This window comes from Pelodiscus sinensis, chromosome 12 (genome assembly GCF_049634645.1).
Source record: "Pelodiscus sinensis isolate JC-2024 chromosome 12, ASM4963464v1, whole genome shotgun sequence".
Lineage (NCBI taxonomy): Eukaryota > Metazoa > Chordata > Testudines > Trionychidae > Pelodiscus > Pelodiscus sinensis.
This window is the reverse complement of record NC_134722.1, coordinates 43,013,832-43,041,034: the sequence shown is the minus strand read 5'-3', so window position 1 is coordinate 43,041,034 and position 27,203 is coordinate 43,013,832. Positions and strand designations below refer to the sequence as shown.

Below are 27,203 nucleotides of genomic sequence, written 5' to 3'. Positions count from 1 at the left end.
TCAGCCCTGCTGCGTAGACATGCCCTTGGTGACTGCAATGGCTTTGATTGCTTTGTGCTGCTCCTTTAAATCTTGAAGCATGCTGCTGTTTCCAGAGCGGGGCAGCTCTTTTCTGCATGGGGCTCAGTGCACATGGCTAGGGGACATCCACCTGCTACGTGTGCTCCTGCAGACTTCACACCTGTTACATAAGAACGGCCAGACGGGGTCAGACCAACAGTCCATCTAGCTCAGTGCCTTGTCTGCCGACAGTGGCCAATGCCAGATGCCCCAGAGGGAGGGAACACAACAGGTAATCCTCACGTGAGGTTGACCGTGCGCTGAATAAAGAAAAACTTCCTGTTTTAAACCTGCTGCCTATTCTTTTCATTTGGTGACCCCTAGTTCTTACATTGTGGGAATAAGTAAACAACTTTTCCTTATTCACTTTTTCCACACCAGTCATGATTTTATAGACCTCTATCATATACTCCCCTTAGTCTCCTCTTTTCTTAACTGAAAAGTCCAAGCCTTTTTAATCTCTCTTCATATCGGACCCGTTCGAAACCTCTCATCATTTTTATTGCCCTTTTTTGGAATGATTCCTAGCATTCTATTTGCTTTTTTGACTGTCACTGCTCACGGAGTGGCTGCTTTTAGAGAACTATCCACAATGTCTCCAAGATCTCTCTCTTGAGTAGTTGTACCTAAATTAGCCCCTATCATATTGGTTGTATATTTGGGGTTATTTTTTCCAATGTGCGTTACTTTACAGCTATCAGCATTAAATTTCAGTTGCCATTTTGTTGCCCAATCACTTAGGGTATGTCTACACTATAGTGCTAATTCGAACTAACTTAATTCGAATTAGTTAATTTGAAATAAGCTAATTCAAATTAGTGCATCTAGACCTAAAACTAACTCGAATTAGCATTTTGCTAATTCAAAATAGCACGTCCACATTGAGTAGACCCTGAATCGAAGGTAAGGCTGGCTGGAACCAGTGCCAGCAGGGCATCAGGGTCAGACTTAGTGTGTGGGGCTGCTGCCTCAGGTTAGCCGAGGGCTGTGCTTAAAGGGACCCGACCCCCCCATCCTGGACAGACAGTTCTCAGGTTTCTCTGCTTTCTGGTCTACCTCGCTGAGGGACAGCAAAGCATTTGTGTCTCCGAGTGCTCTGCCTGCCCTCACTCGGGACACCACGGCACTCTGCAACATGGAACCAGACCTGCCCCCGGGGACTCTGCTGCGTCTCGTGGACACGTTGACAGCAGCCTGGCTGCACTGTCTGCAGGCTGCCATCCGGGAAGACCATCGAGGGGCTGTCAGGATCCAGGGGACCCTGCGGGAGAGCTTCCACCCTGAGGAGCGCTGACAGTCTCCCCGGTGTGCCCCACCGTGGGCTTGTGCCCCATTCCCCGTCTCGTCCTTCCACTTACCCTTCCCTAGCCCCCCCTTCCTGATGTCAAATAAAAGACACGTATTTTCAAAAATAACAAATCTCTTTATTAAACACAACAGGGGAGGGGGAATGAAACTGTGGGGAGACGGGGGAAAGGAGGCGGGAGAGGACAGGAGAGAGGGTAGGAGAGGGGAGGGAGAAAACTGGGAGGAGGGAACTGGAAAGGGGAAGCAAGGGGAAGAAGGGGGAGGGGAAGCTCAGGGGTGGGGGTCTCACTGGGCCAAGCCAGCATGGCGAGGGAGGGGGCCTCGGTATCCCCGGGGTGATGGGGTGGAGGATGCGGAGGTTGAGGTGGGGGTGTGGACATTGAGGAGGAGAGTGTGGGGGTTGAGGAGGAAGCAGGGGGGGGCAGGAGTGGGAGGAGGGACAGTAGTTGGGGGGGCAGCAGGCACAGAACCGGCACGGGGCACCATGCTCTGCAGCAGGACCTGCAGGTGACAGTTCCTCGCTCGGTCCTCTGCAAGCTGCTCCTGGCAGCGCTTTAGGTCCTTCAGCATCCAGGCCTGGACGGTGCGGTGCAGGGCTCGCAGGGCCCCAGGTGCTGGTCCCAGTACTCCTGCCGCATGATGGTGGTCCGGAGCAGGCCGCGGGTGTGGGAGCATGTCCCGGGCAGAGTGGTGCGCCCTTCACGAGCAGCTGGTGCAGCTGTAGAGAAAGAAGAGAAGTGGTCAGTTCTCCCTGGGTACTCTGTGGATGACGCTTAGCTCCCCCCCCCCCGCGATGTGAGGGCAACTGTGCCCTGCACCGTCAGAGCCGCTGTGCTTGCACAGAGGCCATGGTCAGGATGTCTGGCTCTCCCCGGGACTGGGAGCTGCCCCAAGATGGCACCCAGGCCCCTGTGCCATGTATAGTGTGGCCGGGGTGGGGGGGAGATGTCCCCTGCTTCTGTGTAGAGGGGGCGTGTGAAGGGAGAGCGTCCTGCTGGGTCCCACCCCGGGGTTGGGAGCGTGTCAGGTCTCTTCACACACGCATGTGCCTATTGGGCCATGGCCCCTGGGTGTCATGCAGCTGGAGCCACCTGCCCAAGGGTGGCATGGCGCGTGCTTGCACGTGCACAGGTGGCTGTGTGATCCGTGGGAGGCATGGCCCACATGCGCGGTCACTGGTCTTCCCCCCGCCTGCCGTCCCCCCCCGGGCAGGGGACAGTGCTAGCACTTACGTGGTATGGCCTCCCTGGACGACCCTGCCGACTGCGGTGCCAGAACAGCTGGTGGTGGCCCCTGCGGTGTGCCCGGGTCAGGGCCCTCCAGTCCTGGCCTCCTGCCACAGCTCCTTCACTTTCAGGTGCACCTGCTCCTGGGTGCACCTGTGTCCCTTTCGGGCCAGGGTGGCCACTATGCAGCCATAGATGGCAGCGTTCCTCCTCCCAGTGCAGAGATCATGGACGTTGGGGGCCTGCCCCAAACCTCAATGAGGTCCGTGTGCTCTAGTCCAGGAGGGCGCACACCATTTACAGCCCCTGGCTGGCCCCGGGTGCTGGGGGAGTGGGCGGAGGAGAGCTGGCTGGAACTGGCTGCCTGGCTCATCCTGGGGCCACTGGGTCAGGGGCAGAGACTGCTGGCAGGCCTGGCTCTGGCAAGTGCCGACTGGCCAGCGTCTACCCCTTAAAGGGCCCCGGGGCCGGGGGAGAGGAGAGGAGTTTTCCTGGTTTGGCCCAATGTGGCCACCAGGGGGAACTGGGAAGGGCTAGCCTCCAGCTAGTTCGAATTAAGTGGCTACACAGCCCTTAATTTGAACTAGTTAATTCGAACTAGGCGTTACTCCTCATAGAATGAGGTTTACTTCGTTTGAATTAAGTGCTCCACTAGTTCGAATTAAATTCGAAATAGCGGTTTGCCTGTGTAGTCCCTATTTAAGTTAATTCGAACTAACGGCTGTTAGTTCTAATTAACTTTGTAGTGTAGACATACCCTTAGTTTGGTGAGATCTTTTTGAAGCTCTTCACAGTCTGCTTTGCTCTTCACTGCCTTGAACAGTTTGGTTCCTGACCAATGGCTCTTTCAGCTAAAACCAAGACCAGCTTGCCTGAAGCGGCCTTGTGGCGTGAAGCACTTTGCAACCCCTGGCCAAGATCTCCTTGCCTTTGGGGCTAGCAGGGTTGCCCCAAGGCTCAGTGCAAGACTCGGGCCCAGCATGTGACCAAGCCCGTCAGCAGATGTAGCATGGTCCTGCAGAAACAGTTGCCTGCCTTCCTCTGCAAGCGAGACCCATGTTCCAAGCTGGACACCCGCTATCCCCTCTTTCCCACTTGGCTAGCCAGGCTCTGCCCACTTCCCCGGCACAGGACAGCGCTACCTGGGTGGCCTTTCCCAGGCCCCAGCATTCTCCGGGCACTCAGAATAAATGCCCCACAGATTGGGTTTTGGGGGGTGTTTCAGTGTCACCAGCGTGTGCAGCTCACCAGGCGCTGGCAGCAATGCGGTTACGGAGCAGAGGCGAGTTCCCCACGTGACTGGGTTAAGCCACCAGGCTGTGGCATTAAGGAACCAGCCTTTTTACTGACCCCTTCCCCTTGGGCTGGCTGCCTTGTGGGCACCCTGGGCTCCTGCGCGGCAGTTGGGTTTCTCCACTGTCCCTGGTGTGGAGCACGTTTGGGATCTGCCCACAGAGTGCAGAGTCAGACTTCCCCAAGTGTGGCCTCCCAGATGCTTACCAGCTGGCTGCCCTGCCCTTGGCCTCTGCTGTGACACTCCCAGCCCAGAGAGCTCGGCTGGGTTTGTGTCTCCTCTTCTGCCGGCAGCGGAGGCCATCAGGATGCTTCCCCTTTCTATGGGCCATCCCTGGCGCCTCCAGGCTTTGCTTCCTACACAGCCTCCATGCCAGACCCAGCCTTTTTCATGCCTCCTGCGTCCCCCTGAGAGGAATGTCCCCCCTATGCTCCCACTGCCCCCTGTGCTGACTGACTGGCCTTGGGGAATGGGGAGGACACAGCTCAGCCTGCAGAGCTGCACTGGAGCCATGAGAAATGCTGCCTCTCTGAGGGGCCACCGCATGTCCTGCCCCCACCAGCTCTGGGAGCCAGACAGAGCCTAGTCCTGTCGCGCTCAGGCCTCCTGAGACAGCCCCCGGCAGGCTCCACTCCCCACCAGTGTCTTACAAGTCCCGTGGGCAGGTGGGACTGGGGCATCCCTCAGGCTCAATGCTTGAGCTGCTCACGGTTTGCAGTCAGACAGGGAGGGGGAAGAGACGCAAGTGGGACTTTCAACTCTAGGGGTTCAGCATGGAAGGCCAGAAGAAAGGAATCGCCACGCGGGGGGACAAGTCCGGATTCTGCCCAGGAGGAGCAGATGCCTGTTTGGAACCCAGGATTTGGTTGTTGTTTGGGGAAGGGTGGGAGACCTTCTTTCTCTGCTTTGTGAATGGCGAGGATCGGAGCCAGGGGGGAAGCAGCGTTGTGTGGAGCCCTATAAGGGTGAGTTCACAGGTCTTTGTGTAACACTCACACCACACCTAGGCTAGGTCTACACTACACTCCTCTGTTGGCAGAGGGAAGTCAATATAGCACATCGAAAGGGCAAATGAAGCGGGGATTTAAATATCCCATACTGCATTTGCATAATCCCATTATGGCACTCTTTCGATCAAGTGACATTTCGAAACTAAAACCGCGGTTTAGACCCGGTTCTGGTGACACCTGGGAGATTTTTCAGCAGAACCTGAACTCCTCAAAAAACGAGGTCCCAGGTTCAAAGCCCCCAAGGGGCAGTTATATTTGCACCCTCCGTTCTGCCGGTGTCCCTGAACAGAGCAGGCTGGTGTGCTCTCTGCCCCACGGGGTGTACTGTCTGAGAGGAGCCTGCAGTGCAGCAAGCAGGAGACCCCTTTAGTGCAGCAGGGTGGGTCTGAGCAGGGGAGTGAAGCTCTGAGGGGAGATGATATCACAGCAGAGACACTCTGCCACCAGCCCAGCATAAGGAGAATGATGGGGGGAAGCTCAGTGGGGTCCCTCAGGCCCCAGGAATTCCCAGAGCTCTCTCCATGTGACAGAAGGAGCAGCTGGAGTGGAACTGGAGCAAGGGGCTGTAGCAGGGCTCTGGCTGGGTGTGGCCCAGGGGACTGGGGCCCTAGGAGAGGGGGATTCTACGTGGGCTAGGGAGAGGCAGAGAGCGAGTCAGGAGAGATGGCAACAGGGGCTCTACGTGCTGCCTGGCCTCAGCTTCTCCCACAGGCTGGGCAGAGGCGACGGCCAGGCTAGCAGGGGGTTGTGCTAAGCCTGAGCATGGCTGAGCCCCCTGGACTCTTGCTGGTGAATAGAAGTGCAGGCTCCGAGCACTTCTGGGGTTTGGGCCTCTGTGCTCCCTGTGGGTCTGGGCAGTGCCAGCTCGAGCAATGGTGGCGCCCCGGGCAGCGGGCTTGCGACGCAAGCGTGGCCTCGCCTGCCCTCTCCCCCCGGCGCATTGTGCCCTTTACAACTACCATCAGGCACCCCCCACAGGTTGGCGCCCCGGGCAGCTGCCCGGCATGCCCACCCCTTAGTCCAGCCCTGGGTCTGGGTAAGAATCCCACAGCATTGCCCCATAGGCCAGGTGCATTATGGGTAGAGCTGGATTAAGCGAGGGGCTAGCCGGGCAGCTGCCCAGGGTGCCAACCTATGATTGAAGTGGTAAGGGGCGCCGTGCGCCTGGGGGCAGGGTCGCGCATGCACCGCGCACCGCTGCCCGGGGCACACTGATTGTGGATGATACAACTTGGTCTCAGGCAGCGAGCATTGGTCATGGCTGAAGGCGGGTGACTGGGTAGCTGGACCCTGGTGTGAGCTGCAGGGTGGATCCTGTGACCCCATTGCACCAGCAGGGGGAGCGTAGGGGGCTCGTCTCTTCCCGTGCTCAGCAGGAGATACCGAAGGTCAGTCGTGGTCAGCTCCCCTGCGTCCAGTCAGCTGGTGAAACCGGGCAGCGCCATCGTGGGCTCCTCTACCTGCGACACTCTGCTGGGCACGGCGTCCCTGCCCCGCGTCACCCTCTCTCGAGGAACCTGCCAGGGTCTTGCTGCAGCGTCCCCCAGAAAGGGCTGGGCCGACAGGAGGCTGAAAGCGGCAACTGGCCGTGTTGTCATTACAACACTTCTGCTTTCACTGAAGTGAAATCTGCTGATGATTTCACTGCTGCTGACCCTGCATGAACCTCCCGCCGAGCCCCCCACGGCAAATGTTCTGTGACCTGCCGGTCGCCATATTGCTGCTTCGGGGCAGCCAGCGCTCCTGCGGTGCAGGCCGCATGCTCCAGCCTCCAGCAGGGCCTGCCTGCTGCTCAGCCTGCACCCTTGCTTGGTTCATCCCTGTCCCCTGGGGAGCCATTCACACCCTGCAGGGGGTCTCTGTTGCTGGGGCGTGGCAGCCGTGATGCCGGGGCCGTGCTAGCCCCACGAAGGCACAGGACACCCAATGCCCACTGGTAACCAGGGGAGGGTCAATCCGCTGCAATGCAGGCAGAGGTTGCTCTGTCGTGGTAATTGCTTTAGTCCCAGGAGCTGCCCTTGGGATGAGCTGGGAGCCGTGCTGGCCTTCCCCCAGGACATGGCATCTCCCGGTGACCACCTGGAGAACTGCACCTGCCCACAGCCCCTCCTGCTGACCCGCGAGGCCTGGGGGGTGAGGTCTGAGGCGGAGCCGCAACAGCTGGAGTGAGCCTAGGAGTGCGGCTGCGCCAGGGCTCGGTGACAGTCCCCACTGTGGGAACACGGGTTCTGCAGGTCCCCGGGGCCAGCCGCTCTGTAGCTACCCCCGTTCAGCAGGCCAGAGAGCGCTCCCACTGCTGGCGTGTGGCCGTCGGTGCAGGGCATGAAGGGCGGATGGGGGGGGCTGGAACAAGGGCTTTACAGCAGTTGTGGGTCCATCATTCCAAGGCCACCCGGGAGGCACCGTGACCCCTGCCATCGGCTGCAGGTCTCAGGGCTGCTCTAACCTGTGCCCGGCAGCCCGGCCGCTATTGCAGCAGCTAGAACGACGCTTGTTCACGTTTCTTCAGCCCCCACCCAGGAGAGAAGTGGCATAAAGTTCCTACGTCCGCTCCGTATTGCTCCAGTATTTGCCCTGCTCCGGGGGAAGTGTGGCGGAGCCGGCGGGTACCACGGGGCAGTGGTGGGCCTGAGAATAGGGCCCAGGGAGTTGCAGACAAGGGCCCTGTGACGGACCAGGCCGTGTCTGGGCACAGCTGAGGGCATCCGCTCAGGGCGAATTGCTCAAATCCGGGGTTCCTTACAGCCCCCGACTGGCGACCTCTCCAAACAGGCCGCAAACCAGTCGCACAGAGCTCTTCAGCAACCTGCCTGAAGCCTCCCGAGCAAAACCCCTCCGACACCCCAGCAATATCCGTGACCCAGATGGCCCCGGGCCTATACACAGGTGGGGGGTCCTAGCACCCAATCCCACCTACCCCGAACAAGCTCTATCCGGTTCCAAGAAACCAGCCACAGATCCCTGGTCAATCTACCCTCTGGACCTTACCCACAAATCACGCTGGGCCAATCCTTTAGAATCTATATCTAAAAGTTTATTATTACAAGAAAGAAAAGCCTGAGAGTAAGGTAATTAAAGTACAGTACGTTACATGCACCGAATCTCCCAGTTCTCGATGCAGGCTCTAGCAGAGATGTTGCAGCTGCTGGTTTAAAAGTTCTTATTGCACATCCTATCATCAGGATGGGTTCACAGGTCTTCCAGGCTCTTCGATCCCTGCAGTGCTGCCTCTGGGATGAAGTGCTGAGCTGAGAACAAAATGGCATCGACCACATGGCCTCTTTATACCCCCTTCCTGGCCTTTTCTGGTCTCAGCCGGTCACCTGGTCCTCAGCCTCTCTCTGCTGGCAGCTCTTGGGTCTCCGCCCTCCTGCTTTAGGTGTGTCCTTGGGCCATCAAGTGCCATTGTTCCACAGAGCTTCGCTACTCAGCCTGTCCATAGCAATGCTTAACCACATTCAGAGAAATATTCAGCTTCCACACAGATTACAGATTCCTATCTACTCACACAGACATTATACACTCACATAAACAGTGTACACAGGATCAGAAAACAACAAGCTCCCATTCAATACCCCACATGGCTCCCTTTTATACCAATTTCTGGGGCCAACACCCCCACCTAGGGGTGCAGCAGCGATCTGGCTGCTTCCCTCCAATTCGGTAACGTGACAGGCCCCTCTGTCAGAGAACTGAGAGGAGCTGGGTCTCGGGGGGGAGGGCGGGTTGGGAAAGGAAAGCTGATGCAGGGAGCAGGGAAGGGAGGCAATCCCCCGGGGGCGGCTGACCTGCCGGAGGGAGGAAGAAGGCGGCCACCCTGGGGAGGTTGGGGAGGTATCAGGTGAGCGACTAAACTCTTTGTTCAGAGGGAGAGTCCTTGAGCTGGGTGTGTGTGTCGACTCCCTGCCCGGCCCCTTGGGGTAATCTGCAGCAGGGAGGTGCGTGGCTCTGGGGAGTGGAGGCAGCCCAGGGGGAACACAGAGATGGCGCGAAGAGCGAACGCGTGAACCCACTTGGCTTTCCAACACCATTTCTCTGCTTGGCCGTCACGGCAGGAGGCAGGAGAGCTTGTCGTAGGGTTCTGCAGGGAAATACCGAGGCAAACTCAGCGCTTGGTTGCCCAGGCTGCTCCGCGTTAGCTTCTCTGGCTGCACAGGTAGACGTGAGCCCAGAACTCAGAACAACGTGCGCAATATCAGGAAGTGCTGAGGGATTCTGATCTCCTTTCCATAGACTCCATAGGGTCGCTCTGGATTTATCACTGTTTAAAGGATCCTGGTCCAAGGTTTGCTCTCCCCCACACCCAAGAAAGGGGAACCGGCTGCCTGGACCAAACACTGCTTCAAAACAGATGTTGTGATTTCAGCACTTCTGCTTTCACTGAAGTGAAATCTGCTTAATTTCTATGTAAAATCTCTTCAGTTGTTCCCTTCCTGACTTCTCTTCTTGGGACTTAGCCTCCTTGCTCCTTGGGACAGGAGCCACTTCCCCTTGTGTTCTGGAAAGCGCCTTGCTCGCCCGGGCACTGCTGAAAACACAGGAGTCTTGCATAACAGGCCACCCAGAACCACTTCAGCCAGGGCTTTAGGTCACCAGCTGCTTCCGAGTGCTGGCGCCGGAGCCTTGCAGAGACACGCGCTGAAAGGGACCCCGCCGGGCAGCCGTTTCTCTGCTCCTGCCGTGCGCTTGCTACCTCTGGGCGGGACTGCAAAGCCCTCGCAGTGCCTGCTGTGGTTGCCCTGCTTTTTTGGACGCCACAGCTTTTCTCTTGGGGTCTGTCTAGACTGCATCCCTCTGTAGGCACTGCAAATGAGGCAGGGATTTAAATATCCCACGCCTATTTTCCATAAAAATGGCCGCCACGTTTTGCTGATTCAGCGCTTTGCATTCTAGGGGGGGATCTGTGGGGAAAGAAAGCCTTTTTCGACAGATCCCTTATGCCTCCTGCAAGGGGGTCGGCAAAACGCTTGAGTCGGCCATTTTTATGCAAATTAGGCACGACCCTCCGAGGGGCTGCAGACAGCTGCCATCCAACAGGCTCACCAGGCCGGGATGCGCATCCGGAGGCCCTGATGGAGAGGTTCTCTGAAGGACCCCAGTAACTCTCCCCAGAGCCTCCCCTAAGGGCCTCTGGATTGCTGCCTCATCCCTTCCCCATCACAACCCCTCCCTTCACCTCTTCCCTGACCTCCCAGTACAGACAGCTGTTTGATTATGAACAAAACAAAATCTCTATTGATCTTTCAGTAACAACAACTGGGGAGAGGGAGGAGGATTCATGACCGGCAGGGGAGGGGGCTCAGAGTGGTGTTGGGGGTGGCTGGATGTGCCACCTCAGGTCCGGGGGCCTCACTGGACTTGGGGTGGGTCCAGGGAACACAGAGGGGTGCGCAGGAGGAAGTTGCAGGCTTCTATCAAATCCCCCCCCATGCTTCTCTTCTGCAGACTAAACAAACCCAACTCCCTCAGCCTCTCCTCATAGGTCATGTGCTCAAGCCCCCGAATCATTCTGGTCGCCTCCACTGGACCCTCTCCAATGGGTCACATCTGGGGGTCCAGAACTGCACACAATACTCCAGATGTGGCCTCACCAGTCCCAGGGGCAGAGGAGGGGATGTCCTGGGACCAAGGCCATATGTGGGCTGCACAGCAGGCCCTGCCTCATAGAAGCCTGGTGACAGTGCTGCCCACTGGCCACCCCGTCCCCTGGGCCAAGGAGAAGCAGGCAAGGGATGTGTCTGGCCACAGTGGGATCCCATGGGCGGCAGAGGAGCCAGGAGCAGCCTGGCCCTCCCTGGGGTCCGCACACACCTGCGGCTCGCAGCACTGTGCGCAGGAGCAGGCAGTGTCTTGCACGTGCAGGCCTGCCACATGCTGTGTGCGTCACTCCTCGGGGTGCCTGGGGCTGTGTCTGTGCCCTTGCGGCTGGCCTAAGGTTTAAGGGATATTTCGAAGGAAGGGTTTTTTCTCCAAATAACCGCGTCTAAACAGCGTTTTTATCTTGTAATTGGGTATTTTGAAAAAGCAGCCGACCGCGATTATGTAAATGAAGCGTGGGAAATTCAAATCCGCACTTCATTTCCAATTTCGTTTGTCTGCATTTGCATTCCTCTCTCAAAAGGAACCCAGATAGGGCTGAGTAGCAGGCAGTGACACGCCCCTACAGCATCCTGCGGATGACATTGAGGGAGATGGTGACCGGGTCATTGGCCTCTCTAGAGGAACCAAGATCCTTGTGTCTTGGGAACCCTTCCCAAATGCAGGAGGCCTTCCCAGAGAAGAAGGAAGCCAGCTTAGGCCTAGGTTCTGCTGTGGACTGCAGACACTCACAGCTGACGTGAATGATAAGACTGTAATGAGTGTCCATATCTAATACAAAGCACCAATACACATATACTCATTTCGTTTAGGCTAAGCGCAACCATTGCTCCCAGGAGGAATGAAACTGCGACCCCTATTGATCAGATCTGTCGCGGGGCTCCCCCCTCGACTGGGGTTGCCGCCCTTGTCCAGGGCATAGTTCAGCCCACTTGGGCTCAGTCCCCAAAGTGCAACGTCCCTCTTTTAGGGGAAATACAGCCCACTGGCCTAGTCTCCAACTGTCCTGCCCCTGTAGCAGGGGGAATACGGCCTCTGGGCCTAGTCCGCAGTACGCAGACCCAGAAGCTTCGTCCAAAAATAGGATGCCCCTTTACTATGGGAAATATGGCCTCCAAGCTTAGTTTCAAAAGTATCCTGCCCCTGTGCTAGGGGAAATATGGCCTCTTGCCCTCATCCTCTGTATGCCGCCTCTGCAGCCTAGTCCTCTTGCCGAGCTCCCCACTCGCCAGGGTTCTGGGCAGGAGGGGTGGGGGGGCCATGGCCCTCCCTCTCCACCGGGACCCGACTCAGGGCCCTATGAGCGGTGGGTGGCTCCCACCACTGGCTCGGTGGGGGCTCCTCCCTGCAAGGCGCCGAGCCCTCCGGGGCTTTTCCAGCTCCGTGCCCTGGGTCGCTTCCTACCCCCTTTCCCCAGCCCATCGCGGCCCCCCCTGTCGGCGTTGGGTGGGTGGCTGCAGCGGCACGTCCCCAGTCTGCGTCAGGGTCGGCCGTGTCCGGTCCAGTGCCTGGGTCACAGGGGGTCAGCTGGCAGCTCCGGCATTGGTGGCGAGCCAGGATTGAGCCTGGCAGCAGTATGTTCCGCAGTCCTGGCAACTCCCCCTCTGGCAGTGGGGCGCTAGCTCCAGCTCGGGCCGCGGTCTGCCCCTTCTGAGCAGGCCCGCAGGCTTTTATACCCCGGCTCCCCTCGGAGCATGCCCAGTAGGGCTGTGTGGGTGGGGCTCTCTCTGCCCCCAGCACCAGGTGGTTTCCCTGGGCTCGAGTGCGGGGTGGGGCCGCCCCGTCACAAGATCAAATACAATAAAAATGGAGATAGAAATGTAGCCGTGTTAGTCTGGTGTAGCTAAAACAAAATACAGGACTATGCAGCACTTTAAAGACTAACAAGATGGTTTATTAGATGATGAGCTTTTGTGGGCCAGACCCACTTCCTCAGATCAAATAGTGGAAGAAAATAGTCACAGCCATATATTCACCATCCTGAGCAGCCCTCTCCTGGTCACAGCCTGCTCTCTTACTTTGTAGTTAAAGAAAACTGTGTTTTATGACTCCAGACCAGAGAAATGTGTAAACTGGGCTGGGCGGTAACTCTCTTTCAAGGAGCACACCCTGGATACTGTCCCCTTACAGGATCTAAGGTCACTGACCTGTGCAGGAAAGGGCCGGGCACTGCAGAACACATTTTGGGACTGGGAGTCTCTATGACGGCCACCCCGCAAGTGGTACCCAAAGCTGTCAGAAGCCAGGCTGGCTGAGCTCACTAGTGAATATCCTGCGAATGCAGAAGTGATGTGTTCTCTTTTCCAGTGCTGTTCCCGGGGGTCCTTCCTCGTGAGTTAAAATCAGACACATTTTGTGGAATCTCGCCCTGCTTCCTGGGTTGGTTTTTCTCCTGAGCCCTGTGGAAATTCTCTGAACCATGGCTTGTGTGGGCTGCACGGACAGAATAAATTGCCTGGTGTGGCCGCTCAGATCTAAATTCCCAGCCAGCAGGAGAAGAGGAGCAGAGCAGAAAGCCCACTCCACTCCACACCATGATCAGCCTGAGGACAGCTCTGCTGGCCACCTTCCTCCTGGCCGTTTCGTATCGATATGCAACAGGTAAGTAGGACCCTTGGGACGGGAGCCGCGCTCAGCTCCTGAGCTGGTGTAAGAGGAGAAGTTCCACTGAAATCTACGGCGCGATGTCCCTTTACATCGGCCAAGGTTCTAGCCCCGAGTGTCTGGAATTGCAGCAGGGGCTGTTGGGAGGGTTATGGAAACCACCCTGGAGACAACTGGAAAAGGCACAATTCAGTGCTGAACTGAGCCGGTCCCGCTCTCCACAGAGTCAATAGAAACTGCGCCCACTTCTGGCAGGGCTGGAGAGGGTTAAGTTTTTATTCCTTCTCTTTTCTAATGAGGTTTGTCAGTAAATAGGATCTGTGTTTAAGGGTTCATCTCCTCTTGCCACTAGTCCCCCATTTGATTGCCATAATCCTGCTGTCACCTTCTGATCATTCCCAGGTCAGGTAACTGTGACAGGACAGACTCAGGATTCTGACTTTTCAGTGTGGCTACATAGCAGCAGAGAACAAGCTTATAGGAAACAAAAATCAGTTTTCATGAAAGTGTCCTTAAGTTCTGGAGAATACAGGGAGAGAAAACCTAACTAATAAACACCAGCAGATTTATTTCTGGCCTTGGTGACTGTGTATTTGTACCACTGCCCCGTACAGGATGGAATTAGAATTATTCAACCATGTGCCATGTGTCCCATACTGCTGACAGTTAATGGGGAGTCTCCTTTAGTTTAAGCAATATAAAGCTGGGCTTTTTTTTTTTTTTTTTGAAGCAAAAGCATCTGTCCCACATTTTCCAAAGTGACAAGTTAGTTTGGGTACCAGGAGTTCTGGGAACACAAAAGGAGACATTTTAAAGAGGCCTAATTTTCAGATGACTGGTGCTCAGCAATTTCTGAAAATCAGGTCTCTTGAGGGCATGTCAGGTTGTGCACCCACAACCGGAGACACCTGAAATCATAAGGCACTTTGGAAAAGCCTGGCCAGAGCTGAGCTCTAACTCAACGTAGCTATGAAATTCATTGTAGCCACAGTGCACCCCAGCGAAGGACCCCTCTGCAGGTGTGTTCCCAGCTACAGCTACAGCTTTGCCAAGAACACAGACTTTGGTATTCACCAGCAGTAAGAGCGCCCCGTGTGTCTGACTCTCTGCGCCAGAGAGAGGCCTAAGCTGACAAGCTGGGATGTGGGCCAGGCTAAAACGCAGCGGGGTTTCAGAGCCAGGGTTTTGCTTGGCCCATGGCAAAGATGGGGGCCGGCGCAGAGCGAGATCCACATTTCTCACAAAGTGCTGGGCAGGAGAAGGTTCAGACAAAATATCTGAGTCCTTCCTGTTTCTATTTAAGGGAAGAAGAAGAACTGAAAGTATGATTCCCACGGCTTTGGGCCATAACATGCTGAAATGGCCCCACTGCTCCGGGCCGGCATACCGCCCGACCTGCCCCATTGCCGGCCCCAGCGGGGGGCAGGTGAGGAGCAGGCCTAGGAGTCAGGAGGGGGTGGCTTGAGCACTTGGAATTGTGGGGTGCTGGTGGAGAAGCAGCTCGCTGGTTCCTAACTCTGGAGCAGGTTCTACCCAGGCAGCTTAGCTGAACGCCACTTTTCCTTCTGCTCTAGCCGGGTGGGGACTTTCTGAAAGGCATTTACCCCCACAGAGCTTGTGCGTGCCTGGGGCCCATGGCCAGCCGGCCCGAGCTGCCCAGCCTCCGAGCCTGTCTGTTTGCGAGGTGTCACCCAGGGACAAAGGCACTTGAGATACAAATACAAATACATCCCAGGAGCCATAACATTCGCCCTCAAGAGGATCATACTGAGCAAATCACTGTTCCATTAGCACCTCTAGGCAAGACCCGTAGCAATAATGAGACAGCTGGCCAGCTTTACTCACAGCATCACACCTGGAGCTAGCCACTGGGCCCTCAAGGCTGCAGAGCGGCTACAGAGCAAGGCTCAGCCAACCCTCAGATACCTGTTGAGAGCAAACAGCCCAACCCCTTGGAGTCATTTCCCCGTTCCAATCACCTCGCCCCTCCCTGTCTGTACATTGTGGCCCCCCAACTGCAATACCTCACTCCTCTGGCATTCCAGCCCCAGGGAGGGGAGGGGAAAGGGACGAACTGGGCAAATGAGGTTCAGGCCTTCCCATAGGCCAGATTTACTTTTCTGAGGTTTAGGAGTTAGTGGATTTTGTGGACCCCCTTAAGCTCTGGGGTGAGGACAAAAATGGGGGGTGCTGTTTGTGGGGCAGGGCTGCCATCAAATGGGATGGGGTGTGAGTACAGGACGTGGGGGGGATGCAGGAGGAGTGAGGGTGGGAGGTCTGGGTGGGAGGTAGGGTGTGGGAGTAGAGTGTTTGGCCGGGGGGAGGGTGCAGGAGCAGGGTGGGGTTAGGTGTCTGGCCGGGGGAGGTGCAGGAGGAAGGCAAGATGCAGGAGGGGCTTTGAGGGAGGGTGTCTGTCCAGAAGGGAGGACGAAGGAGCAAGCTGGAGGCGTGGGAGGGAAGGCGAGTGACGGGCGTTGGGGTGTGGAGGTCTGGGCATGAGGGGGATGCTTACTTGGCTTTGCGCCCCTGATGCTACCATTAGGGAAAGCCTGCAGCCAGCGCATCACCCAGCAGGAAACGCCCTGTGCTGGAACCCAGGCCAGGCTCCCCCATATGCCTGTGTGGAGCCCATGCACACGGCAGCTGCTCCTCCCATGTCAAGTCTGCGGCAGCCCGGCTGCGAGGGCCCTGCACTGCAGCCACTGCAGGCCGGCCGGGCTCAGGCTTTACTTGCCCACTGCTGGCACAAGTCTCCAGAGAAGGTGCCGCGGGAGCCCCCTGGGAGCCAAGCCCCGCACGCGGGCAGCCCACACAGCCCCCTCAGCTCCCGCCCCAGCGGGGACCCGGCGCCCACTAGCTCCCTGCGTGGGCAGGTGTGGGGTGCCCAGCCTGCAATGCCCCCCTTGGAGGGGTGAGCGCTGCCTCTTGCTGCCTGCAGTACTGCTCAGAGCCGCAGCTCTGCCCAACCTCCCGCTGCATCAGGCGCCTGATCCCGGCCCAGTGCCAAGAGCCGAAATAGGCCCGCTCCAGCCACCACTATCCCAGCGGGGGAGGGGGGAGCTGAGCTCAAGCCGTGGACCCTGGACCGCACTGTTAGAGCCGCAGGGCAGAGCCAGCGCTCAGCGCAGAGCCGGGAATCAGCTGATTTCCAGCTCAGCTGGCGCCGTCTCTTCCTTTTAAAGCTGAGAGACCTCGCGTGGCTCTTACTAAGTGTAACGGGCAGAGGGGCAGCGGGCTCTCATGGAGGGGCTGCGAGGGGAAGGTGGCCGCTTACATGCTGCTGCTTTACCCGTGCGGCTCCCAGACTACCTGCCCGCAGAGCAGAGGGCCAGAGGTCAGGCACCGCTCCCACCGCTCCTGTTGGCTGGGTTCCAGAGCAGCGGGAAAACCCTTTAGGGAGGTCCCTGCACACCTGAGTGCACAGCTGCTACTAGCAGGGCTCCTGTTTCTGGGACATTTTCAGTGTTTGCGGGGACACCGGGACAGGGGATTGAAATTAGGGACTGTCCTGGATTTTCCAGGATACTCATTGGCCATATTCTGCCCTCCCCCCACCTAGCTCCTGTGGAAAAACACTTCACTCTGTGAGTGTCTCCATTGCCAAAGGGTTACTCTGAGCACTGCTCTCTGAGGCCACAGCACGTGGCCCTGGCTGTCGACTGTTTGATGCCTCCTTTGTACTTTTACTTACCACAGCAAATATTTGTGTAACTTCCCTGAAATGGAAGAAACCAGCCCCCTCGCCCTTTGGCTGTTTGGAGCAGTGTGTAATTCATTAACTTACGGCTTGTCTCCACTACGCAGCGGATCGATGCTGCAGCGATGGATCCACAGGCAGTCGATTTATTGTGTCTGCTTAGATTCAATAACTCCTGTCAACTCTGGGTACTCCACCAGGACGAGAAGAGTAGCCAGAATTGACAGGAGAGCATCCCCCACTGACCTTGCTGCACCCAAGATGCTGCAGTAAATGCAGCAGCTTCATTGACACTATTTACATGCTGAAGCCATTTAAATTAGATCGACGGGGGGAAGAGGGGAGACTTAGCGTAGACAAGGCCTAATTCACAAGCATGAACAGAGAACTCCAGAAAAAAATACCATACGGAAGTTACTGGGAGGAAGCAATGATTGTTATTGATCTACAAGGACCATGGATAACATGACAATCCAAACAAGGGATTTTGTTTTACCTGGTATGATGAATAGGAGGAGTACTGGCCAGCACCAGTGACTAAAGGGTTAAACTCAGTTAGCTAGCAAGGGAGCCAGAAGAACCAATGGGGACATATCGCTGAAATGTAAAATTCTGCTGCTTTTCTCTTTGTGTGAGTTCTCAGGTAAGGGCTGGAGGGAGGAGATGCAGCAATCAGAATTACCGTGCGTACAAGGAATATTGGGGACGGGAGTGAACTGGGCCTTGAAGTACAGATCAGCACAGATTGTGAGTACAGAGAGGAATGTATGTTTAATCGCAATCAGGGTATTTTTCTTTATTTTGGTTGTTTGGTTAAATGTGTCTCTGTGAGTCTCTGCCTTCCCTCCCTCATCCACTATCTAAGAGCATACCCAGAGATTTCCTCTGTGTTTCCATTTGTTTTACTCAGTTGCTCTGTAACACCTAGCATGTCAAAGCCTAGCGGGGCAGGAGGGGTGGGCGTTTGTAAATTTAAGCTCCCAGGCTAGTCTTTGGAAAGCGCTGTGCAGGTCTCCTTTGAGGCAGAGGGCTGGTCCATCACACTATGTCTGACTTCGTTGTGCAAAGTGTTCGTTCACATGCTTGGGATGGTTTTGTCCTTTATTTGGTGAGCATGGCGGTTGCCTGGTTTTACCCACAGCGCAGCGATTGCAGCATTTAGCGATGCCCTTCAGATCGGAACTGACAAGCAAGAGTCTCGGTGGAGTCCCCATCCACCCGGAGCCCACTGGGGCTCTTGATTTAATAAGTGTTCTCAAGAATCTTTTGATTTCACATGCTTTTGCTAGGGACTTTCCCTCCCTTCTTACAGCACTTCCTTAGCCCTGCTGAGACTGTTCCTTGCTAGGGTTTGTTCCATGGATCAGCTCAAGATTGTCCAATTTGGTAGCAGTCTTTGGAGGCGAAAGACGAATGCTTGCAGCTTTCATTATATCCAGAGCATGAGCTGTTACTTCTGGGTTTCTTTATTTTTTTGCCGTAGCACAACCCAGAGCAAATGTGCCGTGCAAATATAAATGTACCAAATTTTCAAAAAGAATACCCCAGGCACTGCTGAAGTCCTACGAGAAGACAGAACCATCATGTCCTAAAGCTGCTGTCATGTAAGTACTTTCCCACCATGTGGTGCTCTTTAAATACTGAATTCAGAAAGGATTAATTTAATTTACAACTCTGAGAATAAACAGGCCCATATCCCACAAAGACCCTTGTTCTGGTGCAAATCACATTCTGGAAACTGCCTACAGGCCTCAGTTGAGATTATGTCCCTGTTGTGTTAGGTCCTATAAATGTAGCTGTCCCTGGGGGATTTGAACCTGAGATCTCTGTGTGGGAGTCTCTACAGCCTGAGTTATAAAGCCAGCTGGCTCTCAGCTTAGGCTATAGTGCTCACTTATTCTTATCTCTCACTGTAAATGGTCTAAGTGCCTCTACATGGGACAGTGAACAGTGAACAGTGAACGACACAAAGGCTATGTCTACACTGGGGAGGGGGGTACGGGATGGTATCCTGGAAAAACTCCGCCGCATCCTGGGAACGTGTCTGCCCTTCTCCTTTTTTTTTTGAGTGCTCTTTCAGTAGTTCTGTCTTTCTCTTCCATGAGGAAGAAGGGCTCTTCTGAAAGAGGAGGCTTTTCTGAAATTTGTGTACCTTTTTCCAATAAATCGTTGTAATCTAGACATAGGCTAAGTGTGGGGGGTACACATGCAGACTTAGTGAGGCTGTCCCTGCCTTGAACAGTTTGCCAGATAAACAGACCAGATGGGCAAAGGGCAGAACAAAGGCAAGATTATGAGCCCTGTTTTACAGGTAGTGGACCAAGGCTTGTCCACACCTACAGCGCTGCAGCAGCGTTGCCGTTGTGCTTAGGGAAGATGCTGCAGCGGAGGGAACCTACCTCCTCGAGAGGCGGTAGCTTTCGTCTGTGGGCGAAGGCCACCCTTGGGCACAGCGCTGTCTACACCAGGGGTGTGTCTAGACTACATGGCTCCGTTGATGGAGCCATGTAAACTAGTTTACCAGCATAGACAAAGAAGCAGGGATTTTTTTAATTAAATTAAAATAAACATGGCCGCCGCTCTGTGCCGACGACCAGCTAATCCGGCACAGCACAGCTGTCTAGGTGCGGATTGGTCGGCTGGGAAAGCCTTTGCCAACTGATCCCTTATGCCTCGTGAAACATGTATAGTGTAGACATACCCCAGGAGCTAGGGGTGTGGCCTGCCTCTGTCCCTCCCATTCTCGATCCGCTTTGTGTATTCAGATCATAGGCCTCTTGCTTGGACCATGGCCTGCACACGTACAACACCAAGCACAGGGGAGCCAGGAGCTCAGGAGGGGCCTGTAGCTGCTAAGTAATAAATAACAACCTGGCGGCAGTGAGGCCCAAGAATGGAGCCCCATGACATTAGCAGCCATTTTACAAGCCTGACTGTGCTTTAGGCGTTACAGTCTGGCCATGCTCACATTCTGCTTGGAGGCAAAATTCCCTCCAGTTTCAATAGGATCAGGATCCGACCCGATAGGTGATTACACGGTCAGACCCTTAAACTTCATTTCAACGTCCTCAGGATATAATTGCGTCAGCTGCTCCATTTAAAAATAATTACTTTGCCAGTGAATGGGAAAAGGAAAGTCTATTCTCAGGAAACGGTTCGTCAGATCAAAGGATGATTCAAACGCCCAACTGATTAGATCCCTATTGCCTGCATTTCTACCCACAAAAGATGGCTCTGTTTAACTTTCAGGCGGCAATGGGAAATTTAATTTCACTAGTTTCTGCCAGGGTGGCATGAGCTTCCCAGGGCTGCGATCATCCAGGCTTTGGGTATTTATCAGCTTTTCCTTTCTGTTTCTGGTGATTGTTGCCATTTCTGTTCTCCCTTCAGATTTGTGACGCAGAAGTCTAAGGAGGTCTGTGCAGATCCAGAGGAGAGCTGGGTGCAGGAAGCAGTCCGACGGCTAGACCAGACAAGTGCCCCTCAGAATCCACCCCCCTCAAGCACGGTCTCTTCTTCAACTGTGCAAAAATACATTTTTCACAGACTCATTGGTGGCACTGTCTCTGCCCCAAGACAGGCCGGTGTTTTAACCAGTCCCATTCCTGGGGCTGGCACAACAGTCTCACAAGCAGTACATGGTTCTGGTGTGAGGACAGAGGAGCCCAACACCTCCACATTGACTGTGCAAGAGGCCATGAGATCCTCTGCCACACCCTGCTCAGCATTAAACGGGACGGGTCCTCCATCTACTATCTATACTGAGCCTACTGCCAATGGCAGCAAGGGTTCCATGAGATCTGTAGACTCTGCAAACAAGTCCACAGATTCTGCCATGAGTCCAGCTACTGAGGTATCTGCCACCGTCCCCAGTAGATTCATTGCAGATCCCACCACTGCCGTCAAACTACCTGAGAGTCCCACAGGACCGACATACAAATCTGTAAGCTCTAGTAGAAATTAAACAGCTGATGTACTTCCCAGTGCTCCTAGTGCGTTTACTGTAGATGCTACAGCCATTGTAAATGGCACGGAGATTGCGGAGTTATCCCCTGCATTCCTGACAACAACGGCTCCACTAGAATCGATTCCCAGCAAGCCTGCTATAGGCCTTGCATCTCTGGGACAGGCCAGTGAGAACTCTACTAGGAAACCCACAACTGTTCTGAAAGGTACTGCTGATGCCACCAGAGGTTCCACTGCCCACCCCACACCTCCTGGAGGGGACACGGGTTCTGTCAGTCACAGGAGTGGTGATGAAAGAGACACTGTTCATGAGTCTATGGCTGGAGCCAGCCCAGCTAACTACTTATCTACTGTAGGCAGGGAAGGTCCTCCTCATTCTTCTCCTGAATCCATTTCACCCCCAGGAACTCCGGTCTTTTCCTTCACAGGATTCCTACATCAGAACAGAGCACAAGGGGCTTCAGCATCCCCAGATGTTCTCGTGGAGTCTACACCCAGCTTTTTGTCTGCATCCCGGACCCACACCCTTAGACTGGGGCAGAGAGAGAGGATTCCATGGCCATTGTGAGCAAGGGAGACACGCCCAGACAGCCCTTTGTCTTTGTGAGGCCAGAGGCTTCGGGTTTTGAATCCACCCAAGGGGGAAGGGCAGATCTTGCTTTGGCAAAAGAGACTTACAGTTCAAACCTGAAGGGTGGAGGCAAAGATGTGGTAGGAGAGAAAGTACTGTCAACGTACACTGGATATCGATTTGTTCCTATTACTGATGTTAACTCTTGTAAACAAAGTGCTGCTGTAACACACAACTGTAAAAATGAACAATGTGCATACTGTTTTGAAAAAACTATTGAATCTGTCAAGAAATGTACCAGATGACAGACTGTATGTTAAAGGAGCTTGGGAAGTTGCTATTTCATGGTTAATGCCTGTAACTGATCTTGGAACTTCTTACAGGACAAAGGAGATTCCAGCCATAATGTGCTATGTGAAAGGGGAAACTGAGGCACACCACCATTTTGTTTTCATGGGTAAGGACCAAGATACCTATACTATGAGGGGTGAGAATACCTTCATTAATACAATGTTAATTGGAGTTCAGAGAGTTGCCCGAGCTGGCCTGTATAAATTTACTATTTTCTTCATCTCCGGGCAAGATCGCATGACACATGTGGGAATCATACTGCAAAAGTAGATCCAGTTGGCTATGATTCTTACCAGATTTTCCCTTGGGTTTATAAAACCAGGCAAGGTCGTTATGACAAACTTTGCAATCATGAAGCCTATTTTCAGCAAATTGGGTTTTCATACACTTGTCCAGTTCTGTACTATTGTTTCTAACATTGGATTAGGACAGGTGATGACACAGAGGCCTATGATGCCCTCAGTGATGTTACTGCCATCACTTCCTGCATCAGTTTTGCATTGGGGGTGTCACATTATCAGATTCTAAAGATCACTGTTGTACCCATAAGGGTAGGGGGGAGGTTTGCCCTAAAAGTCTATACAAAGGGGGCCAGGTGAGGTGTCACATGAAAGCTTCTGTTCTACTGATTCTGTGTGTGCTGCTCATGTATTTGTATGATATCTGTGTGTGGAGTTAGAAACATGGACTCTGTATGGATGCTGGAAAATTCTCCGTCTGTGGCTAAGCAATGGGCAAGGAATGCTCAGCCAATGGAGATGCTAATTAGCAAGGAGACAATGAAGCACTAGGTGCCAAGACACACCTCAGGAATGGGACTGATACCTGCAAACCAGCCAGGGCCTAAGGGCTACCAGCATGGGACACAGCAATAGGTTGTTGGACCATGTGACCTTCTCTGGCCAGGAAAATTCCAGGAGAGGTATAGAAGTGCCATGTGGCACGCTCCATCTTGTCTTGAGTTCAGCTCCTGATCCCAGATGCAGCCTTGCAGGGAACAATGAGCCGGGAAGAACCACGGACCCATCCTGACATAGGATGTACACCAGAGACTTTTAAGATAGCGATTTGTAACATCTCTGCTAAGAGCCTGTATTGAGAACTGGGCGATTCGATGCATCTTTAATAAGCTCACGCTCTTGCTTTTCTTTCTTTTAGTAATAAACCTTTAGATTTTAGATGCTAAAGGATTGGCTCAGCGTGATCTTGTGGGTAAGATCCAGAGTGTAACTCAATTGGGATCTGGGGCTGGTTTCTTGGGACTGGGAGAACCCGTTCGGGGAAGGTGAGATTGGGTTAAAAAAAACCTCACCTGTGTGTTAGGCCCAGGGCTGATTGGGGTACAGGGAGAGCTGGGATGTCGGAGGGTTTTTCTTGGGAGGCTTCTGGCTGGCCAGATCGGCAGCTGAAGTGCTGTTCTATGACTGGTTTGTGACCTCTTTGGGAAGGGCCTCCAGTTAGGAGCTGTAAGGAGCTCCGAATTTGAGCAGACGCTCTCAGCTGTGCCCAGACCCGGCCCGGTCTTTCACACCCTCTTATGCACACAGCTGAACAAGCCAACCACAGCGGATTCTGTACTCCTGGTACAGACACGGCAGAGGTGACGAGGGTTCCCCAATTAAGAACCAGCAGACATATTGCGGGGGACCTCCGAGCAGCCATCAGGTTGCACCCAGAAGCTGGGCCGATGGGATTCAGCCCAACGATATTTTTGCTTGTAATCCAGATCCCTTCCCCTTGGCTGTTGGTTTTGTAGAAGGGGCTGGAAGTAACTTGGAACAAGAGCTTCAGGGTGTGATGGGATCTGGTTGGTACTTGAGTGGTGAAACAGCCGGATCCCTCCATTTCAGCGGGGGCCACGCCTGCCCCAGAGGAGATCCGCACAGGGCAGGGGCGAGCAGCATGGCCCCAGCGGGAGAGCAGCGGCAGCCCAGTACACGAGCCACGCCCCCCTCCGGCCCACACTCACCCGTGCGGGGGCACTGCTTGCGCCGCTTTCGCACTCAGGGCTGCACGCAGCCGTCCGGCGCAGCATAAGGCAGCCAGGGGGTCCTTGGGGCAGCCCCCCGGCCGGTGGAGCGGTGGGATTACTGCCACCCACCGACAGGAGAGTAATTCAGCCACCGCCGATATCGGAGGGGGATTTCTGGGGCAGGCCTGGAGCTGTTGCAGCTTTCAGCCTGCTGCTTTCTATGCACAGCGGTCCCCTGGCAGGGGCAGGAGGACTGTCGCACTGGGGCGGCGGGGCTGCATTTGCAAGAAAAGCGCCAGGCGACAGGGAGCAGCGCCTGCCCTGTGAACGTGTCGGATGCTGGTTTGTATGACCACGCAGGGTCTGTCTGCACAGCAAAGTTATTTCAGAATAACAGCCCTTATTTCAAAATAACTTTCCTAGCGTCTACACAGCCAACCGCTATGTTGAATTTATTTCGAAATAGCGGAGCCCTTATTTTGAATTTGGTAAATCTCATTCCACGAGGAGTAATGCCAAATTCAAAATAGCTATTTCAAATTAAGTGCTGTGTAGACACTTATTTCGAAATAGGGGGCCTCCAGCCTTCCCAGAGAGCCCTGGTGGCCACTCCAACCTTAACCAAGAACACTCCTCTCCCTCCCCCCTCCTCAGAGCCCTTAAAGGGATAGACTATGGCCACAGTGCCTGTGCCAGCTCCAAGCCTGCCAGCCCAGAGCCAGCAATCACTGCCCCTGATCCAGTGGCCCCAAAACATGAGGCAGCAAACCACTGGCAGCCAGCCCTCCATCACTCCCCAGGAGCAACCTCCAGCCCTCCCCAGCTCCTAGGAGCCTGCCAGGGCCCGGAAGAAGGCGGGCGCTTTCCTAGTCCAGGGAGATTATGGACCTTATTCAGGTTTGGGGGGGATGCCCCCAACATCCATGATCTCCGCTCTAGACGGAGGAACGTGGCCGTCTAGGGCAGGATAGCTGCCAGCCTGGCCACCAAAGGCCACATGCGAACCCAGGAGCAGGTTTGCATAACAATCAAGTTGATCTGGTGAGACCCCCAACCCTGAGCTTCCCCTCCCCTTTCTTCCCCTTGTTTCCCCTTCCAGCTCCCTCCTCCCAGGTTTCCCCCTCCCATCTCCCACCCTCTCTTCTCCTCTCCTGCCTCCTTTCCCCAGTCTCAGCAGAGTTTCATTCCCCCGCCCAGTTTTATTAAATAAAGAGAGTTTGTGTTCATGCAGATTCGTGTATTTTATTTGACATCAGGAAGGGGGGAGTGGAAGGACGCGAGGGAGGAATGAGGCACAAGCCCCCACTGGGGCAGACCAGGGAGGCTCTTAGTGCTCCTCAGTGTGGAAGCTCTCCCGCAGGGCCTCCTGGATACTGACACCCCCCTCCTCCCGATGGACCTCCCAGATGGCAGCCTGCAGAAAGTGCAACCAGGCTCTCAGCAACAAGTCCAAGAGAAGCACCAGAGTGCCCAGGGGCAGCTCTGGCTCCGTGTTGCAGAGTGCTGTGGTGTCCCAAGTGAGGGCAACCAGAGCATGTAGAGACAAAATGCTTTGCTGTCCCTCATCAAGGTAGGCAAGCAAGTAGGGAAATCTGAGAACTGGCGTCCAGGATGGAGGGGAAGAGGTCCCTTTAAGCATAGACCTCAGATAGCCTCAGGCAGCAGCCCCACACAATAAGTCCTGACCTGGTGCCCTGCTGGAACTGGTTCTGGCCAGCTTTATGTGTGATTCAGAGTCCACTCAGTGTGGACGCACTATTTCAAAATAGCAAAATGCTATTTCAAAATGCATTTTGTGTGTAGATGCGTTATTTCGAAATAACTTATTTCGAATTAACACTGTAGTGTAGACATACCCATACTGCCCAAGGGCTTTGCACAGAACGTGCTCTCTTGCAAGACCCGCATTCCTGCTTCTGGCAAGGCAGGACTGAAGGCCGAGGGACCATTTCTTCCCTCAGCAAAAGGTCCTGGCCCCATTCGGTTCCAGAAATGGGTCACAGTCCAAGGAAGTTTTCATTGACCCACACCAGTTGCCCAATCCCCATTCTACCCAGCCAGTCAGGCCCTGGACCTCTGCTTACAAGTCACGTTATTTCACCAAGGGCTCCCGTAGCAGGAGTTTGTGCTCTCCTGCAGCTTGGCTCATGCCACTAAGCTTCCGTTTGCAGAAGGGGGGAGCCCCTTGGAGCTCCTGGAGGTCAGTTCTCCTGCAGTAGAATACGGTGCTAGGGCCACACAGACAAGTGTGCTGGGGGCCCACCAGTGACTGTTGTTTCCAGGCAGACGGGCACCACAGACATGGCCGCCAGTGGTCCCTGATCTCAGGAAGTGCTGTGCGGCTTCCTGCCTTGCCCGGTGAGCGTCCGAGGAAGCGAGAGCTGCTGACCACGTACTTCACCATTCTCCAAAGAAGACAACACGGAGCGGAGCCTGGCCAAGGCCGGGTGTGGCTCAGTGTCACTTCCCTGCTGCTTCTGGGTAGCACCCGACTGAGAGAGATGGATCAGAAAGAGGAAGGTTCCAAATTGACCTTTGCTACTCCCTTCTGGTTTGGCCTTCTTTCTATCTGACTGGCTTGCACAGCCCTGCCTTGTATAGCACTGCCTCGCACAGCCCTACCTCACACAGCCCTGCCTTGCACAGTCCTGCCTCGCACAGCCCTACCTTGCACAGCCCTGCCTCGCACCACCCTACCTCGCACAGCCCTGCCTTGCACAGCCCTACCTCGCTGTGTCATAAGGAGGAGGGAGAAAACTTGTTCATCTTGGCCTCTGAGGATAGAACAAGAAGCAATGGGCTTAAACTGCAGCAAGGGAGGTTTAGGTTGGACATTAGGAAAAAGTTCCTAACTGTCAGGGTGGTTAAACACTGGAATAAATTGCCCAGGGAGGTTGTGGAATCTCCATCTCTGGAGATATTTAAGAGTAGGTTTGATAAATGTCTATCAGGGATGGTCTAGACCGTATTTGGTCCTGCCATGAGGTCAGGGGCCTTGACTCGATGACCTCTCGAGGTCCCTTCCAGTCCTACTATTCTATGATTCTATGATTATTCTGAAATAACAAGCAATATTTTAACATAATGTTGGAATAACGTCGACCTGGAAAACTTCTTACTCTGCCTCCTGTAACCCTCATTTTATGAGGCATAAGGGAAGTGGAAGGAAAATTGCTCTAACTCAGACTCCCTGCTGTGTAGACAGCACCAAAAGCCGAATGAAGCGATGCAATGGATGCAATTCAAATGCATCGCTTATTTCCACTTCAGCCCTGCTGTGTAGACATGCCGGCTGTGTCTAGACTATACCCCTCTGTCGACAGAGAGATGTAGGTTAGGCTTATAGAATTTGCTAATGAAGCAAAGAATGAGGTTTACAGGAGCTTTCGAAAAAGGCTTTATTTTCAAAAGATCCACGTCTAGACTGCCTTTTTTTTTTCGAAAAAACTCCATTTTGGAAAAAAGCAGTGGCCATGTTTATGCTAATGAAACACGGGATCTTTAAATCCCTGTTTCATTAACCATTTTGATGTGCCTAATGTACAT

General features: G+C 54.5%; 1 protein-coding gene and 1 non-coding gene across 5 annotated transcripts in view; both read left to right on the top strand.

Annotated features, from left to right (window-relative positions):
- Nucleotides 1–27,203, top strand: part of LOC102451923 (polymeric immunoglobulin receptor-like) — a 105,249-nt gene that overhangs the window by 19,833 nt on the left and 58,213 nt on the right. The gene's annotated exons all lie outside the window — the stretch shown is intronic.
- LOC102455154 (uncharacterized) lies at nt 16,416–22,865 on the top strand. 3 transcript variants are annotated; one of them, XR_012906758.1, is made up of 4 exons: nt 16,416–16,434; nt 17,441–17,544; nt 18,281–18,401; nt 20,188–22,865. It is a non-coding gene; the product is annotated as an uncharacterized LOC102455154 (transcript). The 3 variants fall into 3 exon arrangements; XR_012906759.1 differs by lacking the exon at nt 16,416–16,434 and adding an exon at nt 17,002–17,296 and having other exon boundaries at nt 17,434–17,544; XR_012906760.1 differs by lacking the exon at nt 16,416–16,434 and adding an exon at nt 17,003–17,296.